The sequence below is a fragment of the Oryx dammah genome, unplaced genomic scaffold (genome assembly GCF_014754425.2).
Source record: "Oryx dammah isolate SB20612 unplaced genomic scaffold, SCBI_Odam_1.1 HiC_scaffold_21, whole genome shotgun sequence".
NCBI lineage: Eukaryota > Metazoa > Chordata > Mammalia > Artiodactyla > Bovidae > Oryx > Oryx dammah.
Genome location: NW_024070205.1, coordinates 21,614,983 through 21,637,359, shown reverse-complemented (window position 1 = coordinate 21,637,359; position 22,377 = coordinate 21,614,983). Strand labels below are relative to the sequence as shown.

Sequence of the window (22,377 nt, the reverse complement as noted above, 5' to 3'; positions counted from 1 at the left end):
ATCTCAATTACAGGAGGAAACCTATTAAAAATTCCAACATATGGAGGCTGAACAACACGCTTCTGAATAACCAACAAATCACAGAAGAAATCAAAAAAGAAATCAAAATATGCATAGAAACGAATGAAAATGAAAACACAACAACCCAAAACCTGTGGGACACTATAAAAGCAGTGCTAAGAGGAAAGTTCATAGCAATACAGGCATACCTCAAGAAACAAGAAAAAAGTCAAATAAATAACCTAACTCTACACCTAAAGCAACTAGAAAAGGAAGAATTAGAGAACCCCAGAGTTAGCAGAAGGAAAGAAATCTTAAAAATTAGGGCAGAAATAAATGCAAAAGAAACAAAAGAGACCATAGCAAAAATCAACAAAGCCAAAAGCTGGTTCTTTGAAAGGATAAATAAAATTGACAGACCATTAGCCAGACTCATCAAGAAGCAAAGAGAGAAAAATCAAATCAATAAAATTAGAAATGAAAATGGAGAGATCACAACAGACAACACAGAAATACAAAGGATCATAAGAGACTACTATCAGCAATTATATGCCAATAAAATGGACAACCTGGAAGAAATGGACAAATTCTTAGAAAAATACAATTTTCCAAAACTAAACCAGGAAAAAATAGACAATCTTAACAGACCCATCACAAGCACGGAAATTGAAACTGTAATCAGAAATCTTCCAGCAAACAAAAGCCCAGGTCCAGACGGCTTCACAGCTGAATTCTACCAAAAATTTCGAGAAGAGTTAACACCTATCCTACTCAAACTCTTCCAGAAAATTGCAGAGGAAGGGAAACTTCCAAACTCATTCTATGAGGCCACCATCACCCTAATACCAAAACCTGACAAAGATACTACAAAAAAGGAAAACTACAGGCCAATATCACTGATGAACATAGATGCAAAAATCCTCAACAAAATTCTAGCAATCAGAATCCAACAACACATTAAAAAGATCGTACACCATGACCAAGTGGGCTTTATCCCAGGGATGCAAGGATTCTTCAACATCCGCAAATCAATCAATGTAATTCACCACATTAACAAATTGAAAAATAAAAACCATATGATTATCTCAATAGATGCAGAGAAGGCCTTTGACAAAATTCAACATCCATTTATGATAAAAACTCTCCAGAAAGCAGGAATAGAAGGAACATACCTCAATATAATAAAAGCTATATATGACAAACCTACAGCAAACATTATCCTCAATGGTGAAAAATTGAAAGCATTTCCCCTTAAGTCAGGAACAAGACAAGGGTGCCCACTTTCACCACTACTATTCAACATAGTTCTGGAAGTTTTAGCCACAGCAATCAGAGCAGAAAAAGAAATAAAAGGAATCCAAATTGGAAAAGAAGAAGTAAAACTCTCACTGTTTGCAGATGACATGATCCTCTACATAGAAAACACTAAAGACTCTACCAGAAAATTACTAGAGCTAATTAATGAATATAGTAAAGTTGCAGGATATAAAATTAACACACAGAAATCCCTTGCATTCCTATACACTAATAATGAGAAAGTAGAAGAAGAAATTAAGGAAACAATTCCATTCACCATTGCAACAAAAAGAATAAAATACTTAAGAATATATCTACCTAAAGAAACTAAAGACCTATATACAGAAAACTATAAAACACTGATGAAAGAAATCAAAGAGGACACTAATAGATGGAGAAATATACCATGCTCATGGATCGGAAGAATCAATATAGTGAAAATGAGTATATTACCCAAAGCAATTTACAAATTCAATGCAATCCCTATCAAGATACCGGCGATATTTTTCACAGAACTAGAACAAATAATTTCAAGATTTGTATGGAAATACAAAAAACCACGAATAGCCAAAGCAATCTTGAGAAAGAAGGATGGAACTGGAGGAATCAATTTGCCTGACTTCAGGCTCTACTACAAAGTCACAGTCATCAAGACAGTATGGTATTGGCACAAAGACAGACATATAGATCAATGGAACAAAATAGAAAGCCCAGAGATAAATCCACATACATATGGACACCTTATCTTTGACAAAGGAGGCAAGAATATACAATGGAGTAAAGACAATCTCTTTAACAAGCGGTGCTGGGAAAACTGGTCAACCACTTGTAAAAGAATGAAACTAGATCACTTTCTAACACCGCACACAAAGATAAACTCAAAATGGATTAAAGATCTAAATGTAAGACCAGAAACTATAAAACTCTTAGAGGAGAACATAGGCAAAACACTCTCCGACATAAACCACAGCAGGATCCTCTATGATCCACCTCCCAGAATTCTGGAAATAAAAGCAAAAATAAACAAATGGGACCTAATTAAAATTAAAAGCTTCTGCACAACAAAGGAAAACATAAGCAAAGTGAAAAGACAGCCTTCCGAATGGGAGAAAATAATAGTAAATGAAGCAACTGACAAACAACTAATCTCAAAAATATACAAGCAACTCCTGCAGCTCAATTCCAGAAAAATAAATGACCCAATCAAAAAATGGGCCAAAGAACTAAATAGACATTTCTCCAAAGAAGACATACGGATGGCCAACAAACACATGAAAAGATGCTCAACATCACTCATTATTAGAGAAATGCAAATCAAAACCACAATGAGGTACCACTTCACACCAGTCAGAATGTCTGCGATCCAAAAATCTGCAAGCAATAAATGCTGGAGAGGATGTGGAGAGAAGGGAACCCTCCTACACTGTTGGTGGGAATGCAAACTAGTACAGCCACTATGGAGAACAGTGTGGAGATTCCTTAAAAAATTGCAAATAGAAATGCCTTATGAACTAGCAATCCCACTGTTGGGCATACACACAGAGGAAACCAGAATTGAAAGAGACACATGTACCCCAATGTTCATTGCAGCACTGTTTATAATAGCCAGGACATGGAAACAACCTAGATGTCCATCAGTAGATGAATGGATAAGAAAGCTGTGGTACATATACACAATGGAGTATTACTCAGCCATTAAAAAGAATACATTTGAATCAGTTCTGCTGAGATGGATGAAACTGGAGCCGATTATACAGAGTGAAGTGAGCCAGAAAGAAAAACACCAATACAGTATACTAACACATATATATGGAATTTAGGAAGATGGCAATGATGACCCTGTATGCAGGACAGCAAAAAAGACACAGATGTGTATAGCGGACTTTTGGACTCAGAGGGAGAGGGAGAGGGTGTGATGATTTGGGAGAATGGCATTGAAACATGTATAATATCATGTAAGAATCGAAATGCCAGTCTATGTCTGATGCAGGATATGACACGCTTGGGGCTGACGCGCGGGGATGACCCAGAGAGATGTTGTGGGGAGGTGGCCGCCCCCGGGGCCCATGTTTGGGAACGCATGTACACCTGTGGTGGATTCATGTCAATCTATGCCAAAACCAATACAGAATTGTAAAGTAAAAATTAAAAATAAATAAATAAATTAAAAAAAAAAAAGAACTTGATGGAAACAAGTTTGCACTACTACCTAAATAACTAATAATTACTATATGAATTAACACTTTTTTTCTTTTACATTTTAAAAATTCATCTACTATGCATGTTTACTTGAGATTGGAGAGACATCTTTTCAATTGAAAATATTAAATTTTTCCCTTTAAGAAATCTAGCTGCCTTAAATATTTATTGTTCAGTAGTCATATCAGGGGAATGTGATATAAAGCTATTTGTTTTATTTTTATCATTCACTGCATAGTTTAACATGAGCAAGTAATTTTGAATTAAAATTGAAAAGCAATAAAACTGATTTAACAGAAAAAATAAATAAATAAATAAATCTCATTTCCTTCTGGATAGATCTGTTAAATGAGATACTAGATATAAAACGCCTAAAAGACACTTACTCCTTGGAAGAAAAGCTACGATGAACCTAGACAGCATATTCAAAAGCAGAGACATAACTTTGCCTACAAAGGTCCCTATGTTCAAAGCTATGGTTTTTCCAGTAGTCATGTACAGATGTGAGAGTTGGACCATAAAGAAGGCTGAGTGCCAATGAATAGATGCTTTCAAACCGTGGTGCTGGATAAGACTCTTGAGAGTCCTTTGGACAGCAAGGAGATCAAACCAGTCCATCCTAAAGGAAATCAATTCTAAATATTCATTGGAAGCACTGGTGCTGAATGAAGCTAAAGCTCCAATACTTTGGCCATCTGATGTGAAGAGTCAACTCATTGGAGAAGACCCTGATGCTTGGGAAAGACTGAAGGCAGTAGGAGAAGGGGATGACAGAGGATGAGATTGTTTGATGGCATCACCGACTCAATTGACAGGAGTCTGAGCAAGCTCCGGGAGTGGTGCAAGACAGGGAAGCCTGGCATGCTGCAGTCTGTGGGGTCACAAAGAGTTGGACATGACTGAGCAACTGAACAACAAGTACTATACTGGGCACACTGCAATTGCTTTCAATGGTTATTCCTATTATTCCAGTCTTATTCCCTCACCCTCCCCAAGTCCCAACCTCCCAAAATGCCACAAAGAAGGAAAAATACTGGAGGAGCTTGTTGCTCTGTTGCTACTTGGGAAGCATGGGTGGGGAGAGTGAAGAACAGGATAACTGCCCACTGATGGACATTTTCTGCACCAGACTGTGAGTGAGCGGCTTGAGAAAGGCAATCCCCAGCTCTGTAACTCTGCACAATGCCCAGCAGATGACCTGCCACATAGTAGGTACTCAATGAATGCTTGATGAAAGAATAAATGGAAATAAAGTTCAGCCCTATGCAGTGGACCTCAGGACTGTAATACACTCATAAGAGTCCTACCGGCGTCTTAGCCAGCCTGAGCTGCTGACACCTACGGAGCGAGGCTGCGCTGAGACCTAACACCTCAGGAGCTTAACTCTCTTGCTGTCCAGACGAATACTCCCTCAAATGCCACCTGGTGTTCGGGGTGGTGCATGAGTAGCAACTCACAAAGGGAGTCTGGGTGATTTTACTGCATTTAGCTTTGCTGGCATTTAGATAAATCATTGCTTTCTGTAGTTTTAAACTTTAGCTCGGCGTTCTCAGAGAAGATATAAATTATTAAACAAAGGAAAGCAACTCTGGCTTCAGATCAGCTGGCAATTAGCATCACCTAGCACTGAGAATAAAGTCCCTTCATGTGGTCCACATGTCAGCTTAAGGAGCTCATGTTTTGGCAATGATGCTCAAGTTCTAGCTGATATTAATCTCAGATGTGCCTGGAACCCAGAGAGAATAACTGATGTGATCTGGGCATTCACCTCTACTACAAGAGAAAAGGAAATTAAAGAGAGAAGGAAAAAGAAAAGGAAATGTAAATCTTGGTGTAAGAATAGAGGGAATTTACATGAATTCCCCACTTTCTAGTTACCATGTATGGTACATATATGAACTCATTTCAACTTTTACATCATGAAGTAGGTGCTACTCTCTCTGTTTGGCAGGCAATCAAACTGAGGTTCAGAGCAGTTGAGTAACTCACCCAAAGGCACACAGCAGCTGGAGAAGCAGAGAGCAGAGCCTGGGTCTGCCTGACACTGAACTTCTCAGAAGCAAGCAGAGGACCCCACAGGCAGCCGCGAAGTCCATCCCAAAGGGGTCGAGGGCCATGAGCATCAATGCCCTGGGGAGAGTTTAAGTGTGGACCACTCCCTTTGAATGTACATATCCTCAAGGGAAGGATGAATCTTCACACATTTCCGTGACATCAGAATTATTCCCTCCCTGAAACAAACTGAGCTAAAGTCATGAGGTCCTATATCATTAGAAAATAATCTATCTCATATGTATAGAAAGAAAGATAGAAATGTATCATATTTATATTCCCCTTCAATGCTAGAACTGGGTCTTGCCCCAACAGACTCTTAGTTAATATTTGTTGAATGAATATTCGTGTGCAAAATCTATCACAGGAAATAAAAGATTATAAGTGATCCAACTAAATAAATAGAGTTCCAAAAAAAAAGAAGACTTAAAGCATTGATTTTTTTTTTTTCTGATTTCAAAAGTAAATCCTCCTCTTGGAATTCAGAAAGTGACCAGCATTATTGACACTGAAATATGAGGAAAGGGGAGGTTTAATTAACCAGACAGCAAAACAAAAGTCTTTATTTACCTAAGAGTTCCCTCTGCCACTGCCAGTTACCATGAAGAGTTTTCACTGCTCAAGGATGATCCTCAGAGGAAGGGGCAGGGGGAGAAATGCAGTTTAAAAAGGTAAGTAACAGCATTAAAATGACACCATCAGAAAGGCTTCTGAGGATTCTCAGCTCACAGGTCTAACTGGTCGGACAATATTAATAGGAGGGAGAAAAAGAGCAGAAGGCTGTATTGAAAAGACCCTCAGACTACCAAGACAGAAGTGAAATTCTGCACAATAAAAGCCAGGAAAGCTCAGAAGAAAATATGGCTTCAAAGACTCCTAGGGAGGCCCTTTTTGGACTTTTCCATATAGGAGATGCAAGAGACGCAGATTCAAGCCCTGAGTCAAGAAGATCCCCTGGAATAGGAAATGGCAACCCCTTTCAATGCTCTTGGCTTGCCTTGTGGCTCAGACGGTAAAGCGTCTGCTTACAATGTGGGAGACCTAGATTCGATCCCTGGGTCGGGAAGTTCCAATGTTCTTGCCTGGAAAACTCCATGGGTAGAGGAGCCTGACTGGCTACAATCTGTAAGGTCACAAAGAGTCAGACACAACTGAGCATGCATGCAGCAAGACCCTTTTTACCTATCTGGAGAGAACACACATGCACATGCACACGCACACACACGCACGCACATGCACACGTGTGCACACACACACATGCACGCACGCACGCACACACACGCACGCATGCACTGATGAGAATATTCCCAGCCAGTCCTTGGTAACCTTCCAACAACCATTGTTGCCAATTACTGTCCCTTTGGTCTCAGAACACCTGCTTGGGGTAACACAAGCCAGAGAGACCAGCTGAGCATCCCAGGACCATTGAAGTTCACATTAGCCAGGTGACTTCTGAGCCTGAGGGAAGAGCCAGCTCAAACATTTCACTTGGGATCATGCCAAAAAGCAGCTGCCTAAATAACAGTCCCATAACCAGCTCCCATAAGATTGTCCCTCTAGACAAGAAGAGTCGTTTTTGCTGCCAGGATAAGAACTGCCTATTCAGGTAAAGACTGACAGTGTGATAAAAATATAAATCTTCCTCAGAAATTTTAAACCTTCTTAAAACACAGAACCTAGACATACCCTCTAACAGACAACTCTGACAGTTTATAATTAACTGATACATAAAATAGCTAAAACATACCCAACATTCACTATGCGCCCAGCTCTAAGTATTAACTTGTTTAACCAATGCAAAAAAAAAAAAACTATGAGGTGAGAAATATCATTACTTCCACTTTATGGATGAGGAAGTTGAGGCCCTGGAAGATCAACTTGTCCACAATCACACAGTTCCAGAGCCCTCCCTCTCACCCACTACACTGTACTGTGTCTTATACTAGGATTCCAGGAAAATCTTAGATGTTTATGTCACTTACTATCACTGACACAAAGTAACCCTTAAGTCTTTCCATTAGGGATACATGTGCATTCCTGAAGATTTATCCAATTCAGCAAGTTCAGTGAAACCTCATTCAGCACCTTCTTGGTGAAAATCAGGGCCAGATGTGGGGGTGGGCTCCATCTGGAGGTGGGCTTCAGGCTTCCTCCCCTTGCAGCTCACTGCCAAGGAGGAGGTGCACTAGTGTGGGAGCCACAATTACTAAAGCCCGAGCACCCTAGAGCCCGTGTTGCACAAGAGAAGCCACCACAAGGAGCACTGCCGGGCTGCGACGCACAGTGGGAGAGTCTGTGCAATCAACAAGTCAGGGCTTCCCTGGTGGCTCAGCGGTAAAGAATCCACCTTCCAACTCAGGAGACACAGGCTTGATTCCTGATCCGAGAAGATTCCACATAGTGAGGAACAACTAAGCCTGTGTACCACAACTGCAGAACGTGTGCTCTAGAGCCCAGGAGCACAACCACTGAAGCCCAAGCACCCTGGAGCCCACGTTGCACAAGAGAAGCCACCACAATAAGAGGCCGAGCACAAGTAGAGAAAAGCCAGCTCAGCAACAAAGACCAGCACAGCCACAGATGAAATAGGCATTATTTTAAAAGTCAAAGGCTGTTACATCCCTGCCCTGCTCTCTGCTCTCCCTTCTAGCCCCTCATTTAATTTCCAGATTGTGTTCCTGTATTTGGTCAGTTAGAGAAGCTAAGCCTTTGGCTTCCTACGCCCCGTGGCATCTCCCAGTGCCTCAGGGGTTAACTTAGGCCAGCTCTGCTCTAGGCTGTACTCCCCTGGACCATCTCCCTGTTAGACTCAGTTGTCCATGCCCTCCTGCTTTCACACAGTGGTCTTGAGTATAAAAAAGGGACCAAGGAAGCCAGTTTTTAGTCTTGTCCTTATGCTCTTCAAGAGACCAAGAAGAAAGTGTGACACACAGGGGGTGAAGCCAGCTCCCTGGTCTATGGGTTCCATGTGGGGGTTTCAACCAACACTGTGTGGTCATCAATAGTCTACTCTTGTCTGGCTGCGTCCTCCGTGCATGTCTACCCCCAAACCAGCAATGGTAAACTGACGGACTGAGGGTTCTGATTTTTAGAATCTCACCCCTGTCTGTTTCCATCTTGGAGACATCTTAGAGACATAAGGACCAATGAACCATGGTTCTTCCCTACCCTCAAGGAACTCACAATCTAGTGGGGATACAGATAAACAAAAGTAGTCATATATCAGGCAGAGGGAGAATGCACCGTCTGTCTACTTGGGAGTACAGAGAAGGGCATGATGGATTTCAACTAAAGTGATCAGAAGAGGCTCACAGGACTTGAAGGATGAACAGGATTCTGATAGCAAGGGAAGGGTGCTTTTTCTAGGTCAAAGGAATAACACGAGCCAGAGACTATGAAGCTGGAAAGGGCAAGGAGTTTTGAAAAATATCAATCACTGAAGCATTGGGTATAGGAGCTCAGTGAGAGATGAGGCTAAAATCAACCCATAAAAAACCTTAAATGTCATATTAAAGGGCTTGGCCTTTGTCCTTTAACAAGTAAGCAGACATTGTAGGTTTTGATATTTATTTCCTGAAGACTTCTCCTGCCTCTCCCCTGAACTCTAGACTAGCAAATCCAGCTGCATGGCTTGGCACATCTCCACTTGTAATTCTCAGATCCTAACATGTCCAAACCACACTCTCTATCTTCTCCCCACATCTCTCTCTTCCTGCAGTTTTCCTCATCTTTCCGCTGCTAAAACCAAAAACCTATGAGTCAACTTTTACTCCTGTATTTCACTCACACCCCACAGCCAATTCACCAGAAAATTCTAACAGCTCAACCTTGAGAATATATCCAGAATTTCAGCACTTCCCACCACCTGATCCAACCACCATGACCTATTGCCTAGATTATTCCAAGAGCCTCCTGTCTCTCACCCAGTCTTGTCTCCTCCCAGAAGCCAGAGTGATCCCTGAAAAATGTAATCATGTCAGTCACTGCTCTGCTCAAAACCCAATAGCAGTCTCCCACTCACTTAAAGACCAAAGTCCTTACCTTGACCCCTACATCCTATGAGATCTGCCTCCCTGCTTCAGGGAGTTCTTCTTCCACTCCCTTCCCTTCCATCACCCACAGCATGCTGGCCTCATGGCTGTTATTACACATCAAGCACACTGTACCTCAAGACCTGACACTCACTGTTCCCTTGGCCTGCATCTTGAGATGGAGAGATTATCCTGGATTATCCAAGTGGGTCCAGTGTAATCAAAAGGCCCATTATAAGAGAGAGGAAGAGGGAGATTACTGCTAGAGAAGAGGAGAAGGCCATGTGATGATGGAAGTGGACACTGTCGTGATGTGGCCACAAGTCAAGAAATGTGGGCAGCCACCAGAGCTGAGAGAGGCAAGGAAGAATCTCCCCCAGATCCTCCAGAAGGAACCAGCCCTGCTGACGCCTTAAGTTTAGTCCCTAAGACTCTTTTCAGACTTGTGAGCTCCAGAGCTGCAAGCTAATAAATTAATGTTGGTTTAAGCCATTAAGTTTGTGGCAACTTGTTACAACAGCGGTAGGAGACATACCACTGGGGATTCACCAGTGCCTGTTGCAAGTGGAAAGGGCACTGGACAAGGATATTGGATCTCCAAGAATCCTTTCTCTCTTGAAATTCTAGAATTAAAATATAACTGGAGGGGGCTTTAAAAACTCATTGCAATCTCTCCTGCTTCTGGGTCCTTCCATAGCAAGATGTTTAAGACTGAGTCCAGCTCTGTCTACTCAGTTTGGCCTCTTTTGTAGCAAGAGTTTTAGGAAACACTATTTCCAGACTCTTGAGTTGGAGAAGACTCTTGAGAGTCCCTTGGACTGCAAGGAGATCCAACCAGTCCATTCTGAAGGAGTTCAACCCTGGGATTTCTTTGGAGGGAATGATGCTAAAGCTGAAACTCCAGTACTTTGGCCACCTTATGCGAAGAGTTGACTCATTGGAAAAGACTCTGATGCTGGGAGGGATTGGGGGCAGGAGGAGAAGGGGACGACAGAGGATGAGATGGCTGGATGGCATCACCTACTCAATGGATGTATGTTTGAGTAAACTCCAGGAGTTGGTGATAGACAGGGAGGCCTGGCGTGTTGTGATTCATGAGGTGGCAAAGAGTCAGACATGACTGAGTGACTGAACTGAACTGATTTCCAGACCTGACAAATCGTCTTATATTTTAAGAGCATTAGCTTTCCAAGTTTTTTCTTTCTTTCTTTTTCCCTTGATGGGAGGAGGAGAAAGAGAAGTCTTCATGCCCTGAAGTAGAAATAATTATCTTGAGGACTTCAAGACCGCATACTCACTGTTTACACAATTCTGATCAAAGTCAGTCATGACTTAAGAACAAACTGTAGCCTTCTATTCAGTATTTCTTTAAATAATCTTTCTGCTTCTCTTTGAGGAAAGAAAAAACTTACAACATGGAGACTAATATTAACCATAATGACAATGTTTCACATTTACATGCTCAAAGAGCTTTAGCATCATTAGGCAGTTAATGCATATGACACTTCATTGCATGAGGTAGGTCAGTACTGTTCTTCCCTCTTAGTGACAGGGATCCAGGTACTGTGAGTTTCTCACTCGTACACTTGTCATCCATCAGTCATAGGGCCAGGGCTGGAAACCAGGTCGACAGAATCTCTGATCTCTCCAACATATGTAGAACTGTGAGCAGCCAACAGCTTCCAAAAAAAAAGACTGTTGACAAAAAAAAGTTTATCAATGAATAACAGGATTCAAATCGAGTATTTCCATTCTTTAGGAGGGATAAGATTGTGAATAATCAACAGCACAGAAGACAATGTAAAAACGAAGGGCTGTTGTGCTGTGTGGCACAAACAGTATGCGCTTCAGGGACTCAGATAAAGGAGACGTGACTGAGCAGATGCGTCTGTGCAGAGTCTTTTTTTTTTTTTTTTTCATACCAACTAGAATTCTTGTAGCTCAGAGAGGAGCTCTGTATTTACATGATTGGAGCACATATATGTTCCAACTAAAGACAGAGCAACTACGTCTGGAGCAGAAGAAAATGTATTAGACATCAGTGTGTTGGCTTCTGTGCTCCTGTTACAGGGACTGACCTGGATGTAAAAAGTCTCCTATCGCCTAGTGATGGCATCCCTGCATGACACATGTGGCCCAGCCTGGGCCCCTGCTCTGAAGAGTCAAGACAGAGAGGAGCCTGCAGGGCTTCAGGCAGCTTATCATTTGCTGAAATGAGCTAATTCTTTTAAGTAGCCCAGTGTCTCACTTAAAATCAATAGGGTGGTTTCACTACCATATGACCCAGCAATCCCACTCCTAGATATATGCCCTGCTGCTGCTGCTGCTGCTGCTAAGCCGCTTCAGTCGTGTCTGACTCTGTGCGGCCCCAGAGACGGCAGCCCACCAGGCTCCTCCGTCCCTGGGATTTTCCAGGCAAGAGTACTGGAGTGGGGTGCCATTGCCTTCTCCATATATGCCCTGAGGAAACCAAAATTGAAAATGACACATGAATCCCAATGTTTATTGTAGCACTACTTACAATAGCTAGAACATGGAAGCAGCCTAGATGTCCACTAACAGATGAATAGAAATATAAGTTGTGGTACATATACACAATGGAATATTACTCAGCCATAAAAAGGAACACAACTGAGTCAGTTCTAATGAGGTGGATGAAACGAGAGCCTATTATACAGAGTGAAGTAAGTCAGAAAGAGTAAGATAAAGACCATATACTAATGCATATATATATGTAATCTACTAAGATGGTACTGATGAATGTATTTGCAAGGCAGCAGTTGAGAAATAGACATAGAGAACAGACTTATGGAACTGGGAAGAGGGGAGGAAAAGGTGAGATGTATGGAGAGAGTAACATGGAAACTTATATTACCATATGTAAAATAGATAGCCAATGGAAATTTTCTGTATGTCTCAGGGAACTCAAACAGGGGCTCTGTATCTACCTAGAGGGGTAGGATGGGGAGGGAGATGGGAGGGAGGTTTAAAAGAGAGGGGACATGTGTCTACCTATGGCTGATTCATGTTGATGTTTGACAGAAAACAACAAAATTCTGTAAAGCGCTTATCTTCAAGTAAACAATAATAAATAAAAAACAACAGGGTGGTTTCAGTGAATTTTTTTTTTTTTTTCCAAAAGACAGAGATGAGTTAAACCATGGGTCCAGATTTTGGGATTTCACAGACTAATTAAACTTCCCCTCTTCATCCTCCCAAAATGCAGAGGGCTTAGGATCTTTTTGTTTTGCCAAGTAAAGGCTAACAAAACTGGTGAAAAGTTTGCAGGGTTCTGGCTCCAGCTGTGTTTGGAAATCTCCAGGTTAGATGCTCTGTAAATTCTCTGATGGCTTTTAGTTCAGAGATCTCATTTGTCACTTTACCATTTGTAGGCAAATTCAAGGAAAACCAAGCCTCATTGTTTTGCTCCTTGAAACCATAATGGCAGGTAGGCTGCCTGCAGAGGTTAGTCTCTGAGGAAACAAAGACTTTCATCCATCCACCAACCCACTCATTCATTCGTTCATTATTTACAGAGTACTTTGGCCACCTCATGCGAAGAGTTGACTCATTGGAAAAGACTCTGATGCTGGGAGGGATTGGGGGCAGGAGGAGAAGGGAACGACAAAGGATGAGATGGCTGGATGGCATCACTAACTCGATGGACGTGAGTCTGAGTGAACTCCGGGAGTTGGTGATGGACAGGGAAGCCTGGCGTGCTGTGATTCATGGGGTCGCAAAGAGTCGGACATGACTGAGCGACTGAAATGAACTGAACTGAACTGAACCTACTAATCAGGGCTTCCCTGGTGGCTCGGTGATAAAGAATCTGCCGGCAACGCAGGAGGCTGCCTGCAATGCCGGAAACGTGGGTTTGATCTCTGGGTTGGGAAGATCCCCTGGAGAAGGAAATGGCTACCCACTCCAGTATTCTTGCCTGGGAAATCCCATGGACAGAGAAACCGGTGGGCTACAGTTCACGGGGTCACAAAAGTCAGACATGCCTTAGAGACTAAACCACCACCACCACCACTTACTAAACATTAGGGATTATTTTAGAAAATGGAGAAGCAAAGAAGAATTTTCAAGCCTTGTTGACACATAAATCATGAAACAATATTCATCACCGCATTATTTACAATAGCCAATATTTGAAAGCAACCTAAGTATCAATAGAATGGTTAAAGCACATAGGATATAGATATAGTTAGGCAATGGAATATTACTCATCATAAAAAAGAATGAAGTCTCGCCATTTGCAAGAGCCTGGATGGACCTAGATGGCCTTTTGCTAAGTAAATTAAATCACATAGAAAAAGATAAATATTGATACCATCTGATTTCACTTGTATGTGGAATCTAAAAAAGAAAAATTTAACAGGAGCAGACTTACAGAGCACAAACCGGTGATTGCTACGGTTGAGGGGGCGTGAAGATGAGTAAAACAGGTGAAAGAGATTAAGAGGTATGGACTTCCAGTTATAAACTAAAGTCACAGGGATGTAATGTACTGCATGGGGAATATATTCAATAAGATTAAAATAACTTTGTATAGTGACAGGTGGTAACTAGACTGATCATGTTGATCATTTTATAATTACGAAAATATTGAATCTCTGCTTTCTACCTAAAACTAATGTAATAAGACCATTATACTTCAATTAAATTTAAAAAATGAAACAAAAAGATAAAGCTGCAAAGTGCAGCAAGAGCTGAACACACCAGTGCCAGGGCCAATGTAGGTACAATCAGAGAAGAGGGGGTTGGAGGCACAGGGAAGCAGAGGTGACATGCACCTGCTTCATCCCCCGAAATTTCCATCTTCCATGGTACACACCCTGCCAATGATGCTGACAGCAGGCATATCTTCAGATAAGGCAGACAATGATACATCCCACTGTTCTAATTCTGGAACTGCTATGCCACCTCATTAATATGTGAAAATGTGTTAAAAAGCTGCTGATAAACAGCTGCACAGAGGCAGAAATAGTGGCTCCCATCACATTTGCAAGCTTTACTGGCTCTCGAACATGGCATGAGAAACAAAGCTTCGTCTGCATGTATAAACTGGGTAATTTGCTGTAATCCTCCACTTTATTTGTAGACATTTTGCCATATCATGTCTCCCCAACCACAGTTTAAGGGCACTTCTGATTTACACAGCTCTGTAAACTGCCTTTTCCTTAGAAAGAACCGTCATGCCATTTGGCAGCATTGTCTCAACATTCTGATTTATCAATAAAATGGAAGATTGCCTTGCTTGCATGCGCTGCACAGTTTCTAATAACTGCATTTCCATTCAGTCAAAGAGCATTTGATTAAGGAATTAGATACAAGTTATATATAAATCAGTGCAAGCCCTGAGTTGACTGAAATGTTGGAAAGTGCACTTCTCAGGCGAGGGGAGTAAAATTCTCCCCCGACCCCGGAGCAGATCAGGAGTAAGGAAAGAGGCTTGTCTGAAATGTGATGGCAGAGATTTTCATCTCTCCCAGGCACCGTTCCCCAAGGCCAAGGGCAAAAGCCACATGTTTACCTTACCTTGGGGATGGCCCTGCTCCATATTTCTCTAGCAACACTTCCCGCTGGAGGAAAAATCCCCAGCGATCCTCATTTCCAATTGCCTCCTTTCTCCCCTCTCCAATTCCTTTCTGGTGACAGATTGATGGCCTCCCCCGGTGCCGCCTGAATGCACCTTTTGACAGGGGACAGCAAAACTGAGCTTAATGACCTGATTCCCAGCGTGTCCCTACTTAGACCCAGACCTTGAAGGTAATTCCCATCCCTGACTTCCCCTCATCTGCCCCCACGCCACAGAGGAATTACAGCCGGTTGGGGGACCTTCTCTTCTGTATAAATATTAAGCTGTTTTCTGTTTGGACCAGGTGGCAGCTGCTCCTTCCCTTCTGGGTTGGGGATTATGTATTTGTGTAATTTTTATATTGTGTTTGTTTTCTTGGCAGATGGCTTCCTTCTCATTATTGGGGTGGCATTGAGGGGAGAGGAAGGGTGTAACTCTAGGGGTGTGTTCTGCTTGATGAAAGGCAGATAATAAAAAGGTGGCTTTTTGTAAAACCCACAGAGAGCAAGACTATATAATTTAACTAAACACGAACAGCCTCAGATCCTGCAATTATCCAACCAGTCTCCATCCAGGCAGCACTTGGAGCAAGGCAACTTAGAAATGGGCTTTCCTTTCTAGAAGCATTTAGATGATTCTCCTGACACACACAGCTCCTTTCGCCTGCCCCCCCTCCCAACTCCATGCTGCATTTGCATGCAAGAATGCAAAAACATTTCCCGGGTCAGGATGTTGCCACGTCTAGAAAATGTGAGTGTTTCCTGGCAGTGCCAAGAGTAGGGGTGGGGTCTTAGAATTGCAAATGTAGCGTTAAGGTAAAGCCCTTGGTATAAAATTTGACCTAATTAAGACACTAGCAGAGCAAAGCATTCCAATAGCAATTACACAGGTTGTAAAGGGGGTGAAGTGCCTTCTAAAACCAAAAAATGTTTCTGCCAGAAATAAGCACCCCTGAGGGTCAGATGAGGAGCTGTCATTGCAGAATACCACTCGCCTTGACCTCAAGCAGGTACCTCCCTTCCATCAGCTGCCATGAAGGCTGTCTACTGGGAATCTCTGCAAGGAGCCTGGGCTCCCCCTCCCAGTGATCTCTATCACCTCTTCCATGGACAGTTTCCCAAAAGTTGTGATACTTCTGATTTGCACCCCTTGCCTCCTTTACTAAGCTATCATTTATTTATGGATTTTTTTTTGAGTGTTTCCTATGTACCGAGACCTGTCTCAACTCCTAAAGATGCAGTGAGTGTTAGTCGCTCAGTCGTGTCCAACTCTTTGGACCCCATGGACTGTAGCCTGCCAGGCTCCTCTTTTCGTGGGATTCTCCAGGAAAGAACACTGGTGTGGGTAGCCTTTCTCTTCTCCAGGGGATCTTCCCGGAGATGGATCAAATTCTAACAATAGGATGATTCTTCATGGCAACCTCTAGGCCAGAAATAATTTGTAAATATTTTCTTACAGTTTTCAAGTACTCATAATAAGGAAATATTCATTCAGGTCTACTTCGAATACTGAGCCCTTATTAGACATAGGCACTGTGAAAGGTTCTCGAAATATAAAGGTAAGTTATATCAGCCCTGTCCCTGTGAAGTCACAAGTCTAAGGGAAAAAACAGACATATGCCTAAACACTTAAGATCATGAGTAGTGTTCCTCAGTTACAGATGGAAAACAGAGGAACAGAGATTCACCCTAGATGAGACAGAAGTGTCAGACTGAGGATAACGTTCAGTCATCCTGCTCAAGTTTGCAGGACAGAGTCAATCACTTTAAACTAAGTGAACAGAAGGTAAGGGTCTAGGCTCTGGGGCCAGACTGCATAGGTTCAAATCCCAGCCCCCCACCCCAAAATACTGTGTGATCTTGGGAAAGTTACCTAAACTCTCTGCGCCTGCATTTTCTCAATTGTGAAGTGAGGCTAAATAAAGCCACCTGCTTTGAGTTATCTTAATGATTAAATAAGACAATGTACACGAAGCACCCAGCACCTAGCTTTCCAAGTTCCATCGTTAGCTGTGCTGTGCTGTCCAAGTTATTTGAACTCCATGTTTAATTTCTTCCAAATACCTGCTTCATTTATGTTAGGAGAATTTAATGAATGTAAACATGTGAACTCAAGTAACAACACCTAGCACAAAATCTTAGTTATTATTATCAATGTTTTTATTACTACAGACACACTCTCGATGTACTAATAAAACAGCTTTATATTTTAAATTATGTTCTCATAGTCAAAGGAAAAGACCATCAGCCTGGAAATCAAAACTTTAATTAAGGGCTTCCCAGGTGGCACTAGCGGTAAAGCATCCGCCTGCCAACGCAGGTGACGCAAGTTCAGTCACTGGAGGAGAAAGTGGCACCCAGTCCAGCACTCTTGCCTGGAAAATCCCATGGACGGAGGAGCCTGATGGGCTCCAGTCCATGGGGTCGCAAAGAGTCGAGCATGACCGAGTGACTGAACACTACACACAGGAAAATTGACTAACCTCTCCCATCCATGGTCTTTTCATCAATAGTTACTCCCTTGAGAAACTTCCAGTCACCTCCTTCCCTGGCAGGCAGTATCAGGGCCCTCTGCAGCACATTGCTAGCTCCTGGAGCAATCGCTATCTTGAAATATACTTGTTTACTTGGTTTCCCATCCTGTCCATGAGCTCGTTGATATTTATCACCTATCCATTTCATAAGTATAAGTAAGTGTTAGTCGCCCAGTTGTGCCCAACTCTTTGCGACCTGATAGACTGCAGCCCACCGGGCTCTTCTGTCCATGAGATTTTCCAGGCAAGGATACTGGAGTGGGTTGCCGTTTCCTTCTCTAGGGGACCTTCCCAACCCAGGAATCAAACCCGGGTCTCCTGCACTGCAGGCAGATTATTTACCGACTGAGCTACAAGGGAAGCCCATACATTCCATGCGAGGTCCTAATTTATTTGTTGAATGAGCAAATCCAAGTCTTCAGCTGAGAAGTTTGAAGACACTGAGAGATTCAATTAATTTACTTAAAATCACCAGTTTAGCTACTGGGAGACGTGAACCTAGAACTGGTAGTCTTCTCTTACTGTGGTATCTTCCCCCAAGACCACAAAGTCAGCCTCTATAAACTGAGTGATTCATTTGAAGTGAACACTTTCTTTGCAAACCATTTTTTTATTTTAGGGTTTTAACATCAATTACCTTCAAATAGCAAGCCACTCCAGTACATTTAAAAACTAATTTGATTTAGCAAACATCAACGTATCTACAGCTTGTTGTTCAAGTACCTGGTGCACAAAGCAAGTAAGTGTAGCTGGATCCCAACTTGAGATATTAACTGAGGTGCATTATCAGGATGACTAACACCATCTGTGAGGTTGGAGCTGGTATGTTGTTGTCTTCAAGGAGAAGCAGCTGAAAAATTACACAAAGAAGTCACGAGTATAAGGCTCTGATTTGTTCTCAGTTCATGAGTATTCATCCAAATATTCAGAGAAGTATTAGAAATAAATTCTTATAGCCCCCAACTCAGATTATGTCTACTCCAGGACAATGAGATCTCCTTGTGATCTCAAATCATGATTGTAGAACACAAGGACAGTGAAAAATAAACAGTGATCATCCTCTATGTTCCAAAATGGACTTTTAGAACTCAGAGACAAGTTTTTTAAAAGTCCAGATTTCTAAGAAGCCAGACTGGGGGAACATAACATCCTAGCTACAGTTTTCTAGCCCTAAGTCTGGATATATTGACCTAGGATCTGTCATATCCTATTCTGGTAAATAGGACTCCATGAATAGCTACATGCTATCAGCCACTTGGAAGATACTTAAAGGAGGGGCTGTCTTCCAGATAGGCAGCAACTGTGACAAGGAAATAAAAGTCTAGGGAAAAAAGGTAAAAAGAGACACACACACAAATCACATGCACTCCTCACCTTGGACCCTTCCCTAAGAGAGTTCCAATGCAATAGTCAGTCTGTTTCCGCCTTAAGATCCTGGAAAAGGCAGGAAGAAGCAAGCAGGTCTTCTGTGATGGCACTCTGGCACATCTAAATCAGAACATCCTCCTTTCCAATGCCACTGTTCCCTGTCCTTGTCATCACAGTGCACCACGACCCTTGTTCCTTCAGGCTTCATGCTCACCCCCTGCAGCTTAATGCCGCTTTACACTTAAGCCCAAAAGTTTGAATTTGCTATTCTACCTACTAGCAATATACTTCACCCTGATCTTAACCAACAATAGGTGATACCATTTGAACAATTACATATTATATTAGTTCTTAAATAATATAAATAGATGAAACTCCTTATTATTAAAGATATCAAGGTAATTAAGTTCTTTGAATATATTTTTAAGTACAGCTGTTCTGACATTAAGCAGTAATTTCTGTGTTCATGTGTCTGTCTCCCTCACCAGACTATGAGTATTTTTAGAGAGATCTTCTTGATGGAAAAGCAGTGCAATGTCTGACACATCATTCAATTAATATTTGATGAATAAGTGGACAAATAAATGTACATATGTCCAGGGACAATGTAGCTCAAAGCCCAGATTCTGAGGCCAGACTGCTGCTGCTGCTGCTGCTAAGTCGCTTCAGTCATGTCTGACTCTGTGCGACCCCAGAGATGGCAGCCCACCAGGCTCCTCCGTCCCTGAGATTCTCCAGGCAAGAACACTGGAGTGGGTTGCCATTTCCTTCTCCAATGCATGAAAGTGAAAAGTGAAAGTGAAGTCACTCAGTCGTGTCTGACTCTTCGAGACCCCATGGACTGCAGCCTACCAGGCTCCTCCATCCATGGGATTTTCCAGGCAAGAGTACTGGAGTAGGGTGCCATTGCCTTCTCCGCTGAGGCTAGACTACCTGGAGTCTAATCCCAGCTCCATCCTTACGAGCCAAGTGACCTTGGACAAACTGCTTAAACTCTCTCTTGAGTTTTCAGATTCCCCGTTAATAAAGTATTTCAATACTATTATACAGGACGTGACTAAGCACATACATACACACACACAGAGTGTATGCCATAGTGTCTGACACAAAGTGTTATCAAATGCAAGTAACTGTGCCCAACCCACAGTGAGGCCAAACAATATCAAAATGTCAGGGTTTGAGGTCAGCCCTAGCTACAAGGAGAGGTCCCTGCATGGGCCAGTTATCCACCCAGAAGAATTCGTCCAGCACCAGTCTTGGTTCTCCCACCAGTGCCCAGGCCTGCCTGAAGAAGGGTGGTAAACTGGCAGCACCTTCAGGGCCAGGTCCCCAGACCCTGCCCAGCTGCCATCACTGCAGGAGCCAGATGCCCAGGGCCCAGGTGGCACCTCAGGCTTTTCATCTGAACTGGAGAGAATCCTTTGTATAGAACCAATAGGAACACACGTTGTAGCAAATACCACTCAGGTTAATCCCCACCTCACAACAATGGCCCCTCTTTGAGAACAGCCCCAACCACAGAGATACTCTGAAGTACAATGTCCTTGCAACTTAACCCTGACCTCTGGCCACTTCCTAGGTGACAACTGATCTAAGCTGGACCAACTTTTGAAACTTGGAGAGAAACCGGTTAAAGCTGTTACCTTTAAGGCTGTGTCTGTACACTCCAGTTGCTGAGGCCTCCATGGACTGTGGGTTTGCAGGAAAGGTTCGCTGCTGCTCCAGGCCTGTGCCCGGCCATGGTGAGGACTCTGGAGCTCTTCAGGACCCAGCCCTCAGCCTGTCCCCAGGCCGCCCAGCTCATCCACCGGCCTGGAGGCTGGAAGGCCTACAGGGCCCTGGGGAGAAGGCCTTAATCTGCACTCTCTGCCGCAAGGACCACTGGGAGGCTGACTGTTGGCCATGCTCAAGGTCTCCTGATAACAATTACAGACTAACGGCTGCATGTTCACTCCACTCCTATTACATAAGTACTCAATAAACACATATCTATTGTTATTGCAATGCAGAATGTCTGGTCATCATAGCTACCAAAAGATTCCAAACATTTAGCTGATTTAATCCCCAACTCTGGTCAAGAAAACCTCTTCCTGTAAGCCTTCATTTCACAAGCTGAGACATGATTTAATGGGCTTCCAAAGCGTGGAAGAGTTCCAAGCACAGGTGGTGGTGAGCAGCTGTTTTCTATCTCCGCTGAGGACCAGCTGAGAGTCTTAAAGAGCCACATGAGCAATTTGGGTATAAAGTACTAGGAATACCTTCCTAATGTTTGAGAGTGTGAAACTCTACACTGAAACCTCAAGAGAAGCCATGGAATCCTCCTCTCTAGAGATTCTTTAAAAATGGGACACTGAATCGGCTCTAAGTTGGATAAAGACCAGAAAAGCATCTCACATTAAAATAACAAGCAGTTTGCATGGGTCAGTCAAGTTTGAGTTACACTGCTATTGACCTAGTTCTCTTGAAGTACCATTACCTAGAGATATATATAAAAAGAAAGAGTATGGGAAGCAGATTCCTCTACTAAGTGAGACTGCAATGAAAACTGTTGAACATGCTCTAAATCCTCATTCAAAATAACTTTAAATCTCATTAAGAAATCATTTCTGAAGGATCTGAATGAATGGTACCTGGTATAAGCACTTCATGAGAGAAGGCAGTGTTGGGGGTCTTGTCTGAGGCAAACTCAGGAAAGTACCTAACATCCTATTATATTCAGGCCATACCATATGCAATTTCCAGTTTAAGACGGCAAAAACAAGAGGGGAAAAGGCACTTCCATTTCACTCTCTTGGCTGAGAAAGTGACAGAAAAACCCCTGTGAGTGGAGAGACCCAAATTACACACCTATTATTCTTTCCAAGATCAGGAGTGTTTTACATATTTCCTCTTGGGAAGAAAATATTCTGATTTTAGTGAAGAGGTGGAGGCAGTCTCTTGCTATTCTTGGTGGCTCAGAGGAAGAAACCAAAAAGAAAGGTGATTTCTAGGGTAAAAAAAAAAAAAGCTAGCAGAGGCTTTGATCCTGAGCAACCTGAAGCTCGAGTTAGGGCCGAAAGAGGAGGCTGTATAGGTGACTGAGAAAGCAAGGCTTGTTTGCAGTTTTATAGCCACATAAGTGGATTAGACAGAAGGCAGGAATGGTGATATGTGATAAAGACACTTAAATGGAATTTAATGGTTTATTCTCTTCCAAATTACTGAACATTAGGTTTAAATGTTTCCATATAAATATTAAATTATATGTATATAGCAGGCTTGCAAATTTGCACATTACCACTCTGTTTTTTAAGGAAAATGTAGCTTCTTTATTTCCT

The 22,377-nt window shown here is 42.5% G+C and overlaps 1 long non-coding RNA gene across 1 annotated transcript; it reads right to left on the bottom strand.

Annotated features, from left to right (window-relative positions):
- Window positions 1-18,166: 18,166 nt before the first annotated feature.
- On the bottom strand, window positions 18,167-21,091 carry LOC120880536. Its single transcript, XR_005725052.1, has 3 exons — window positions 20,704-21,091; window positions 19,067-19,126; window positions 18,167-18,542 (listed from the first exon to the last, which is right to left on the bottom strand). It is a non-coding gene; the product is annotated as an uncharacterized LOC120880536 (long non-coding RNA).
- Window positions 21,092-22,377: the final 1,286 nt, after the last annotated feature.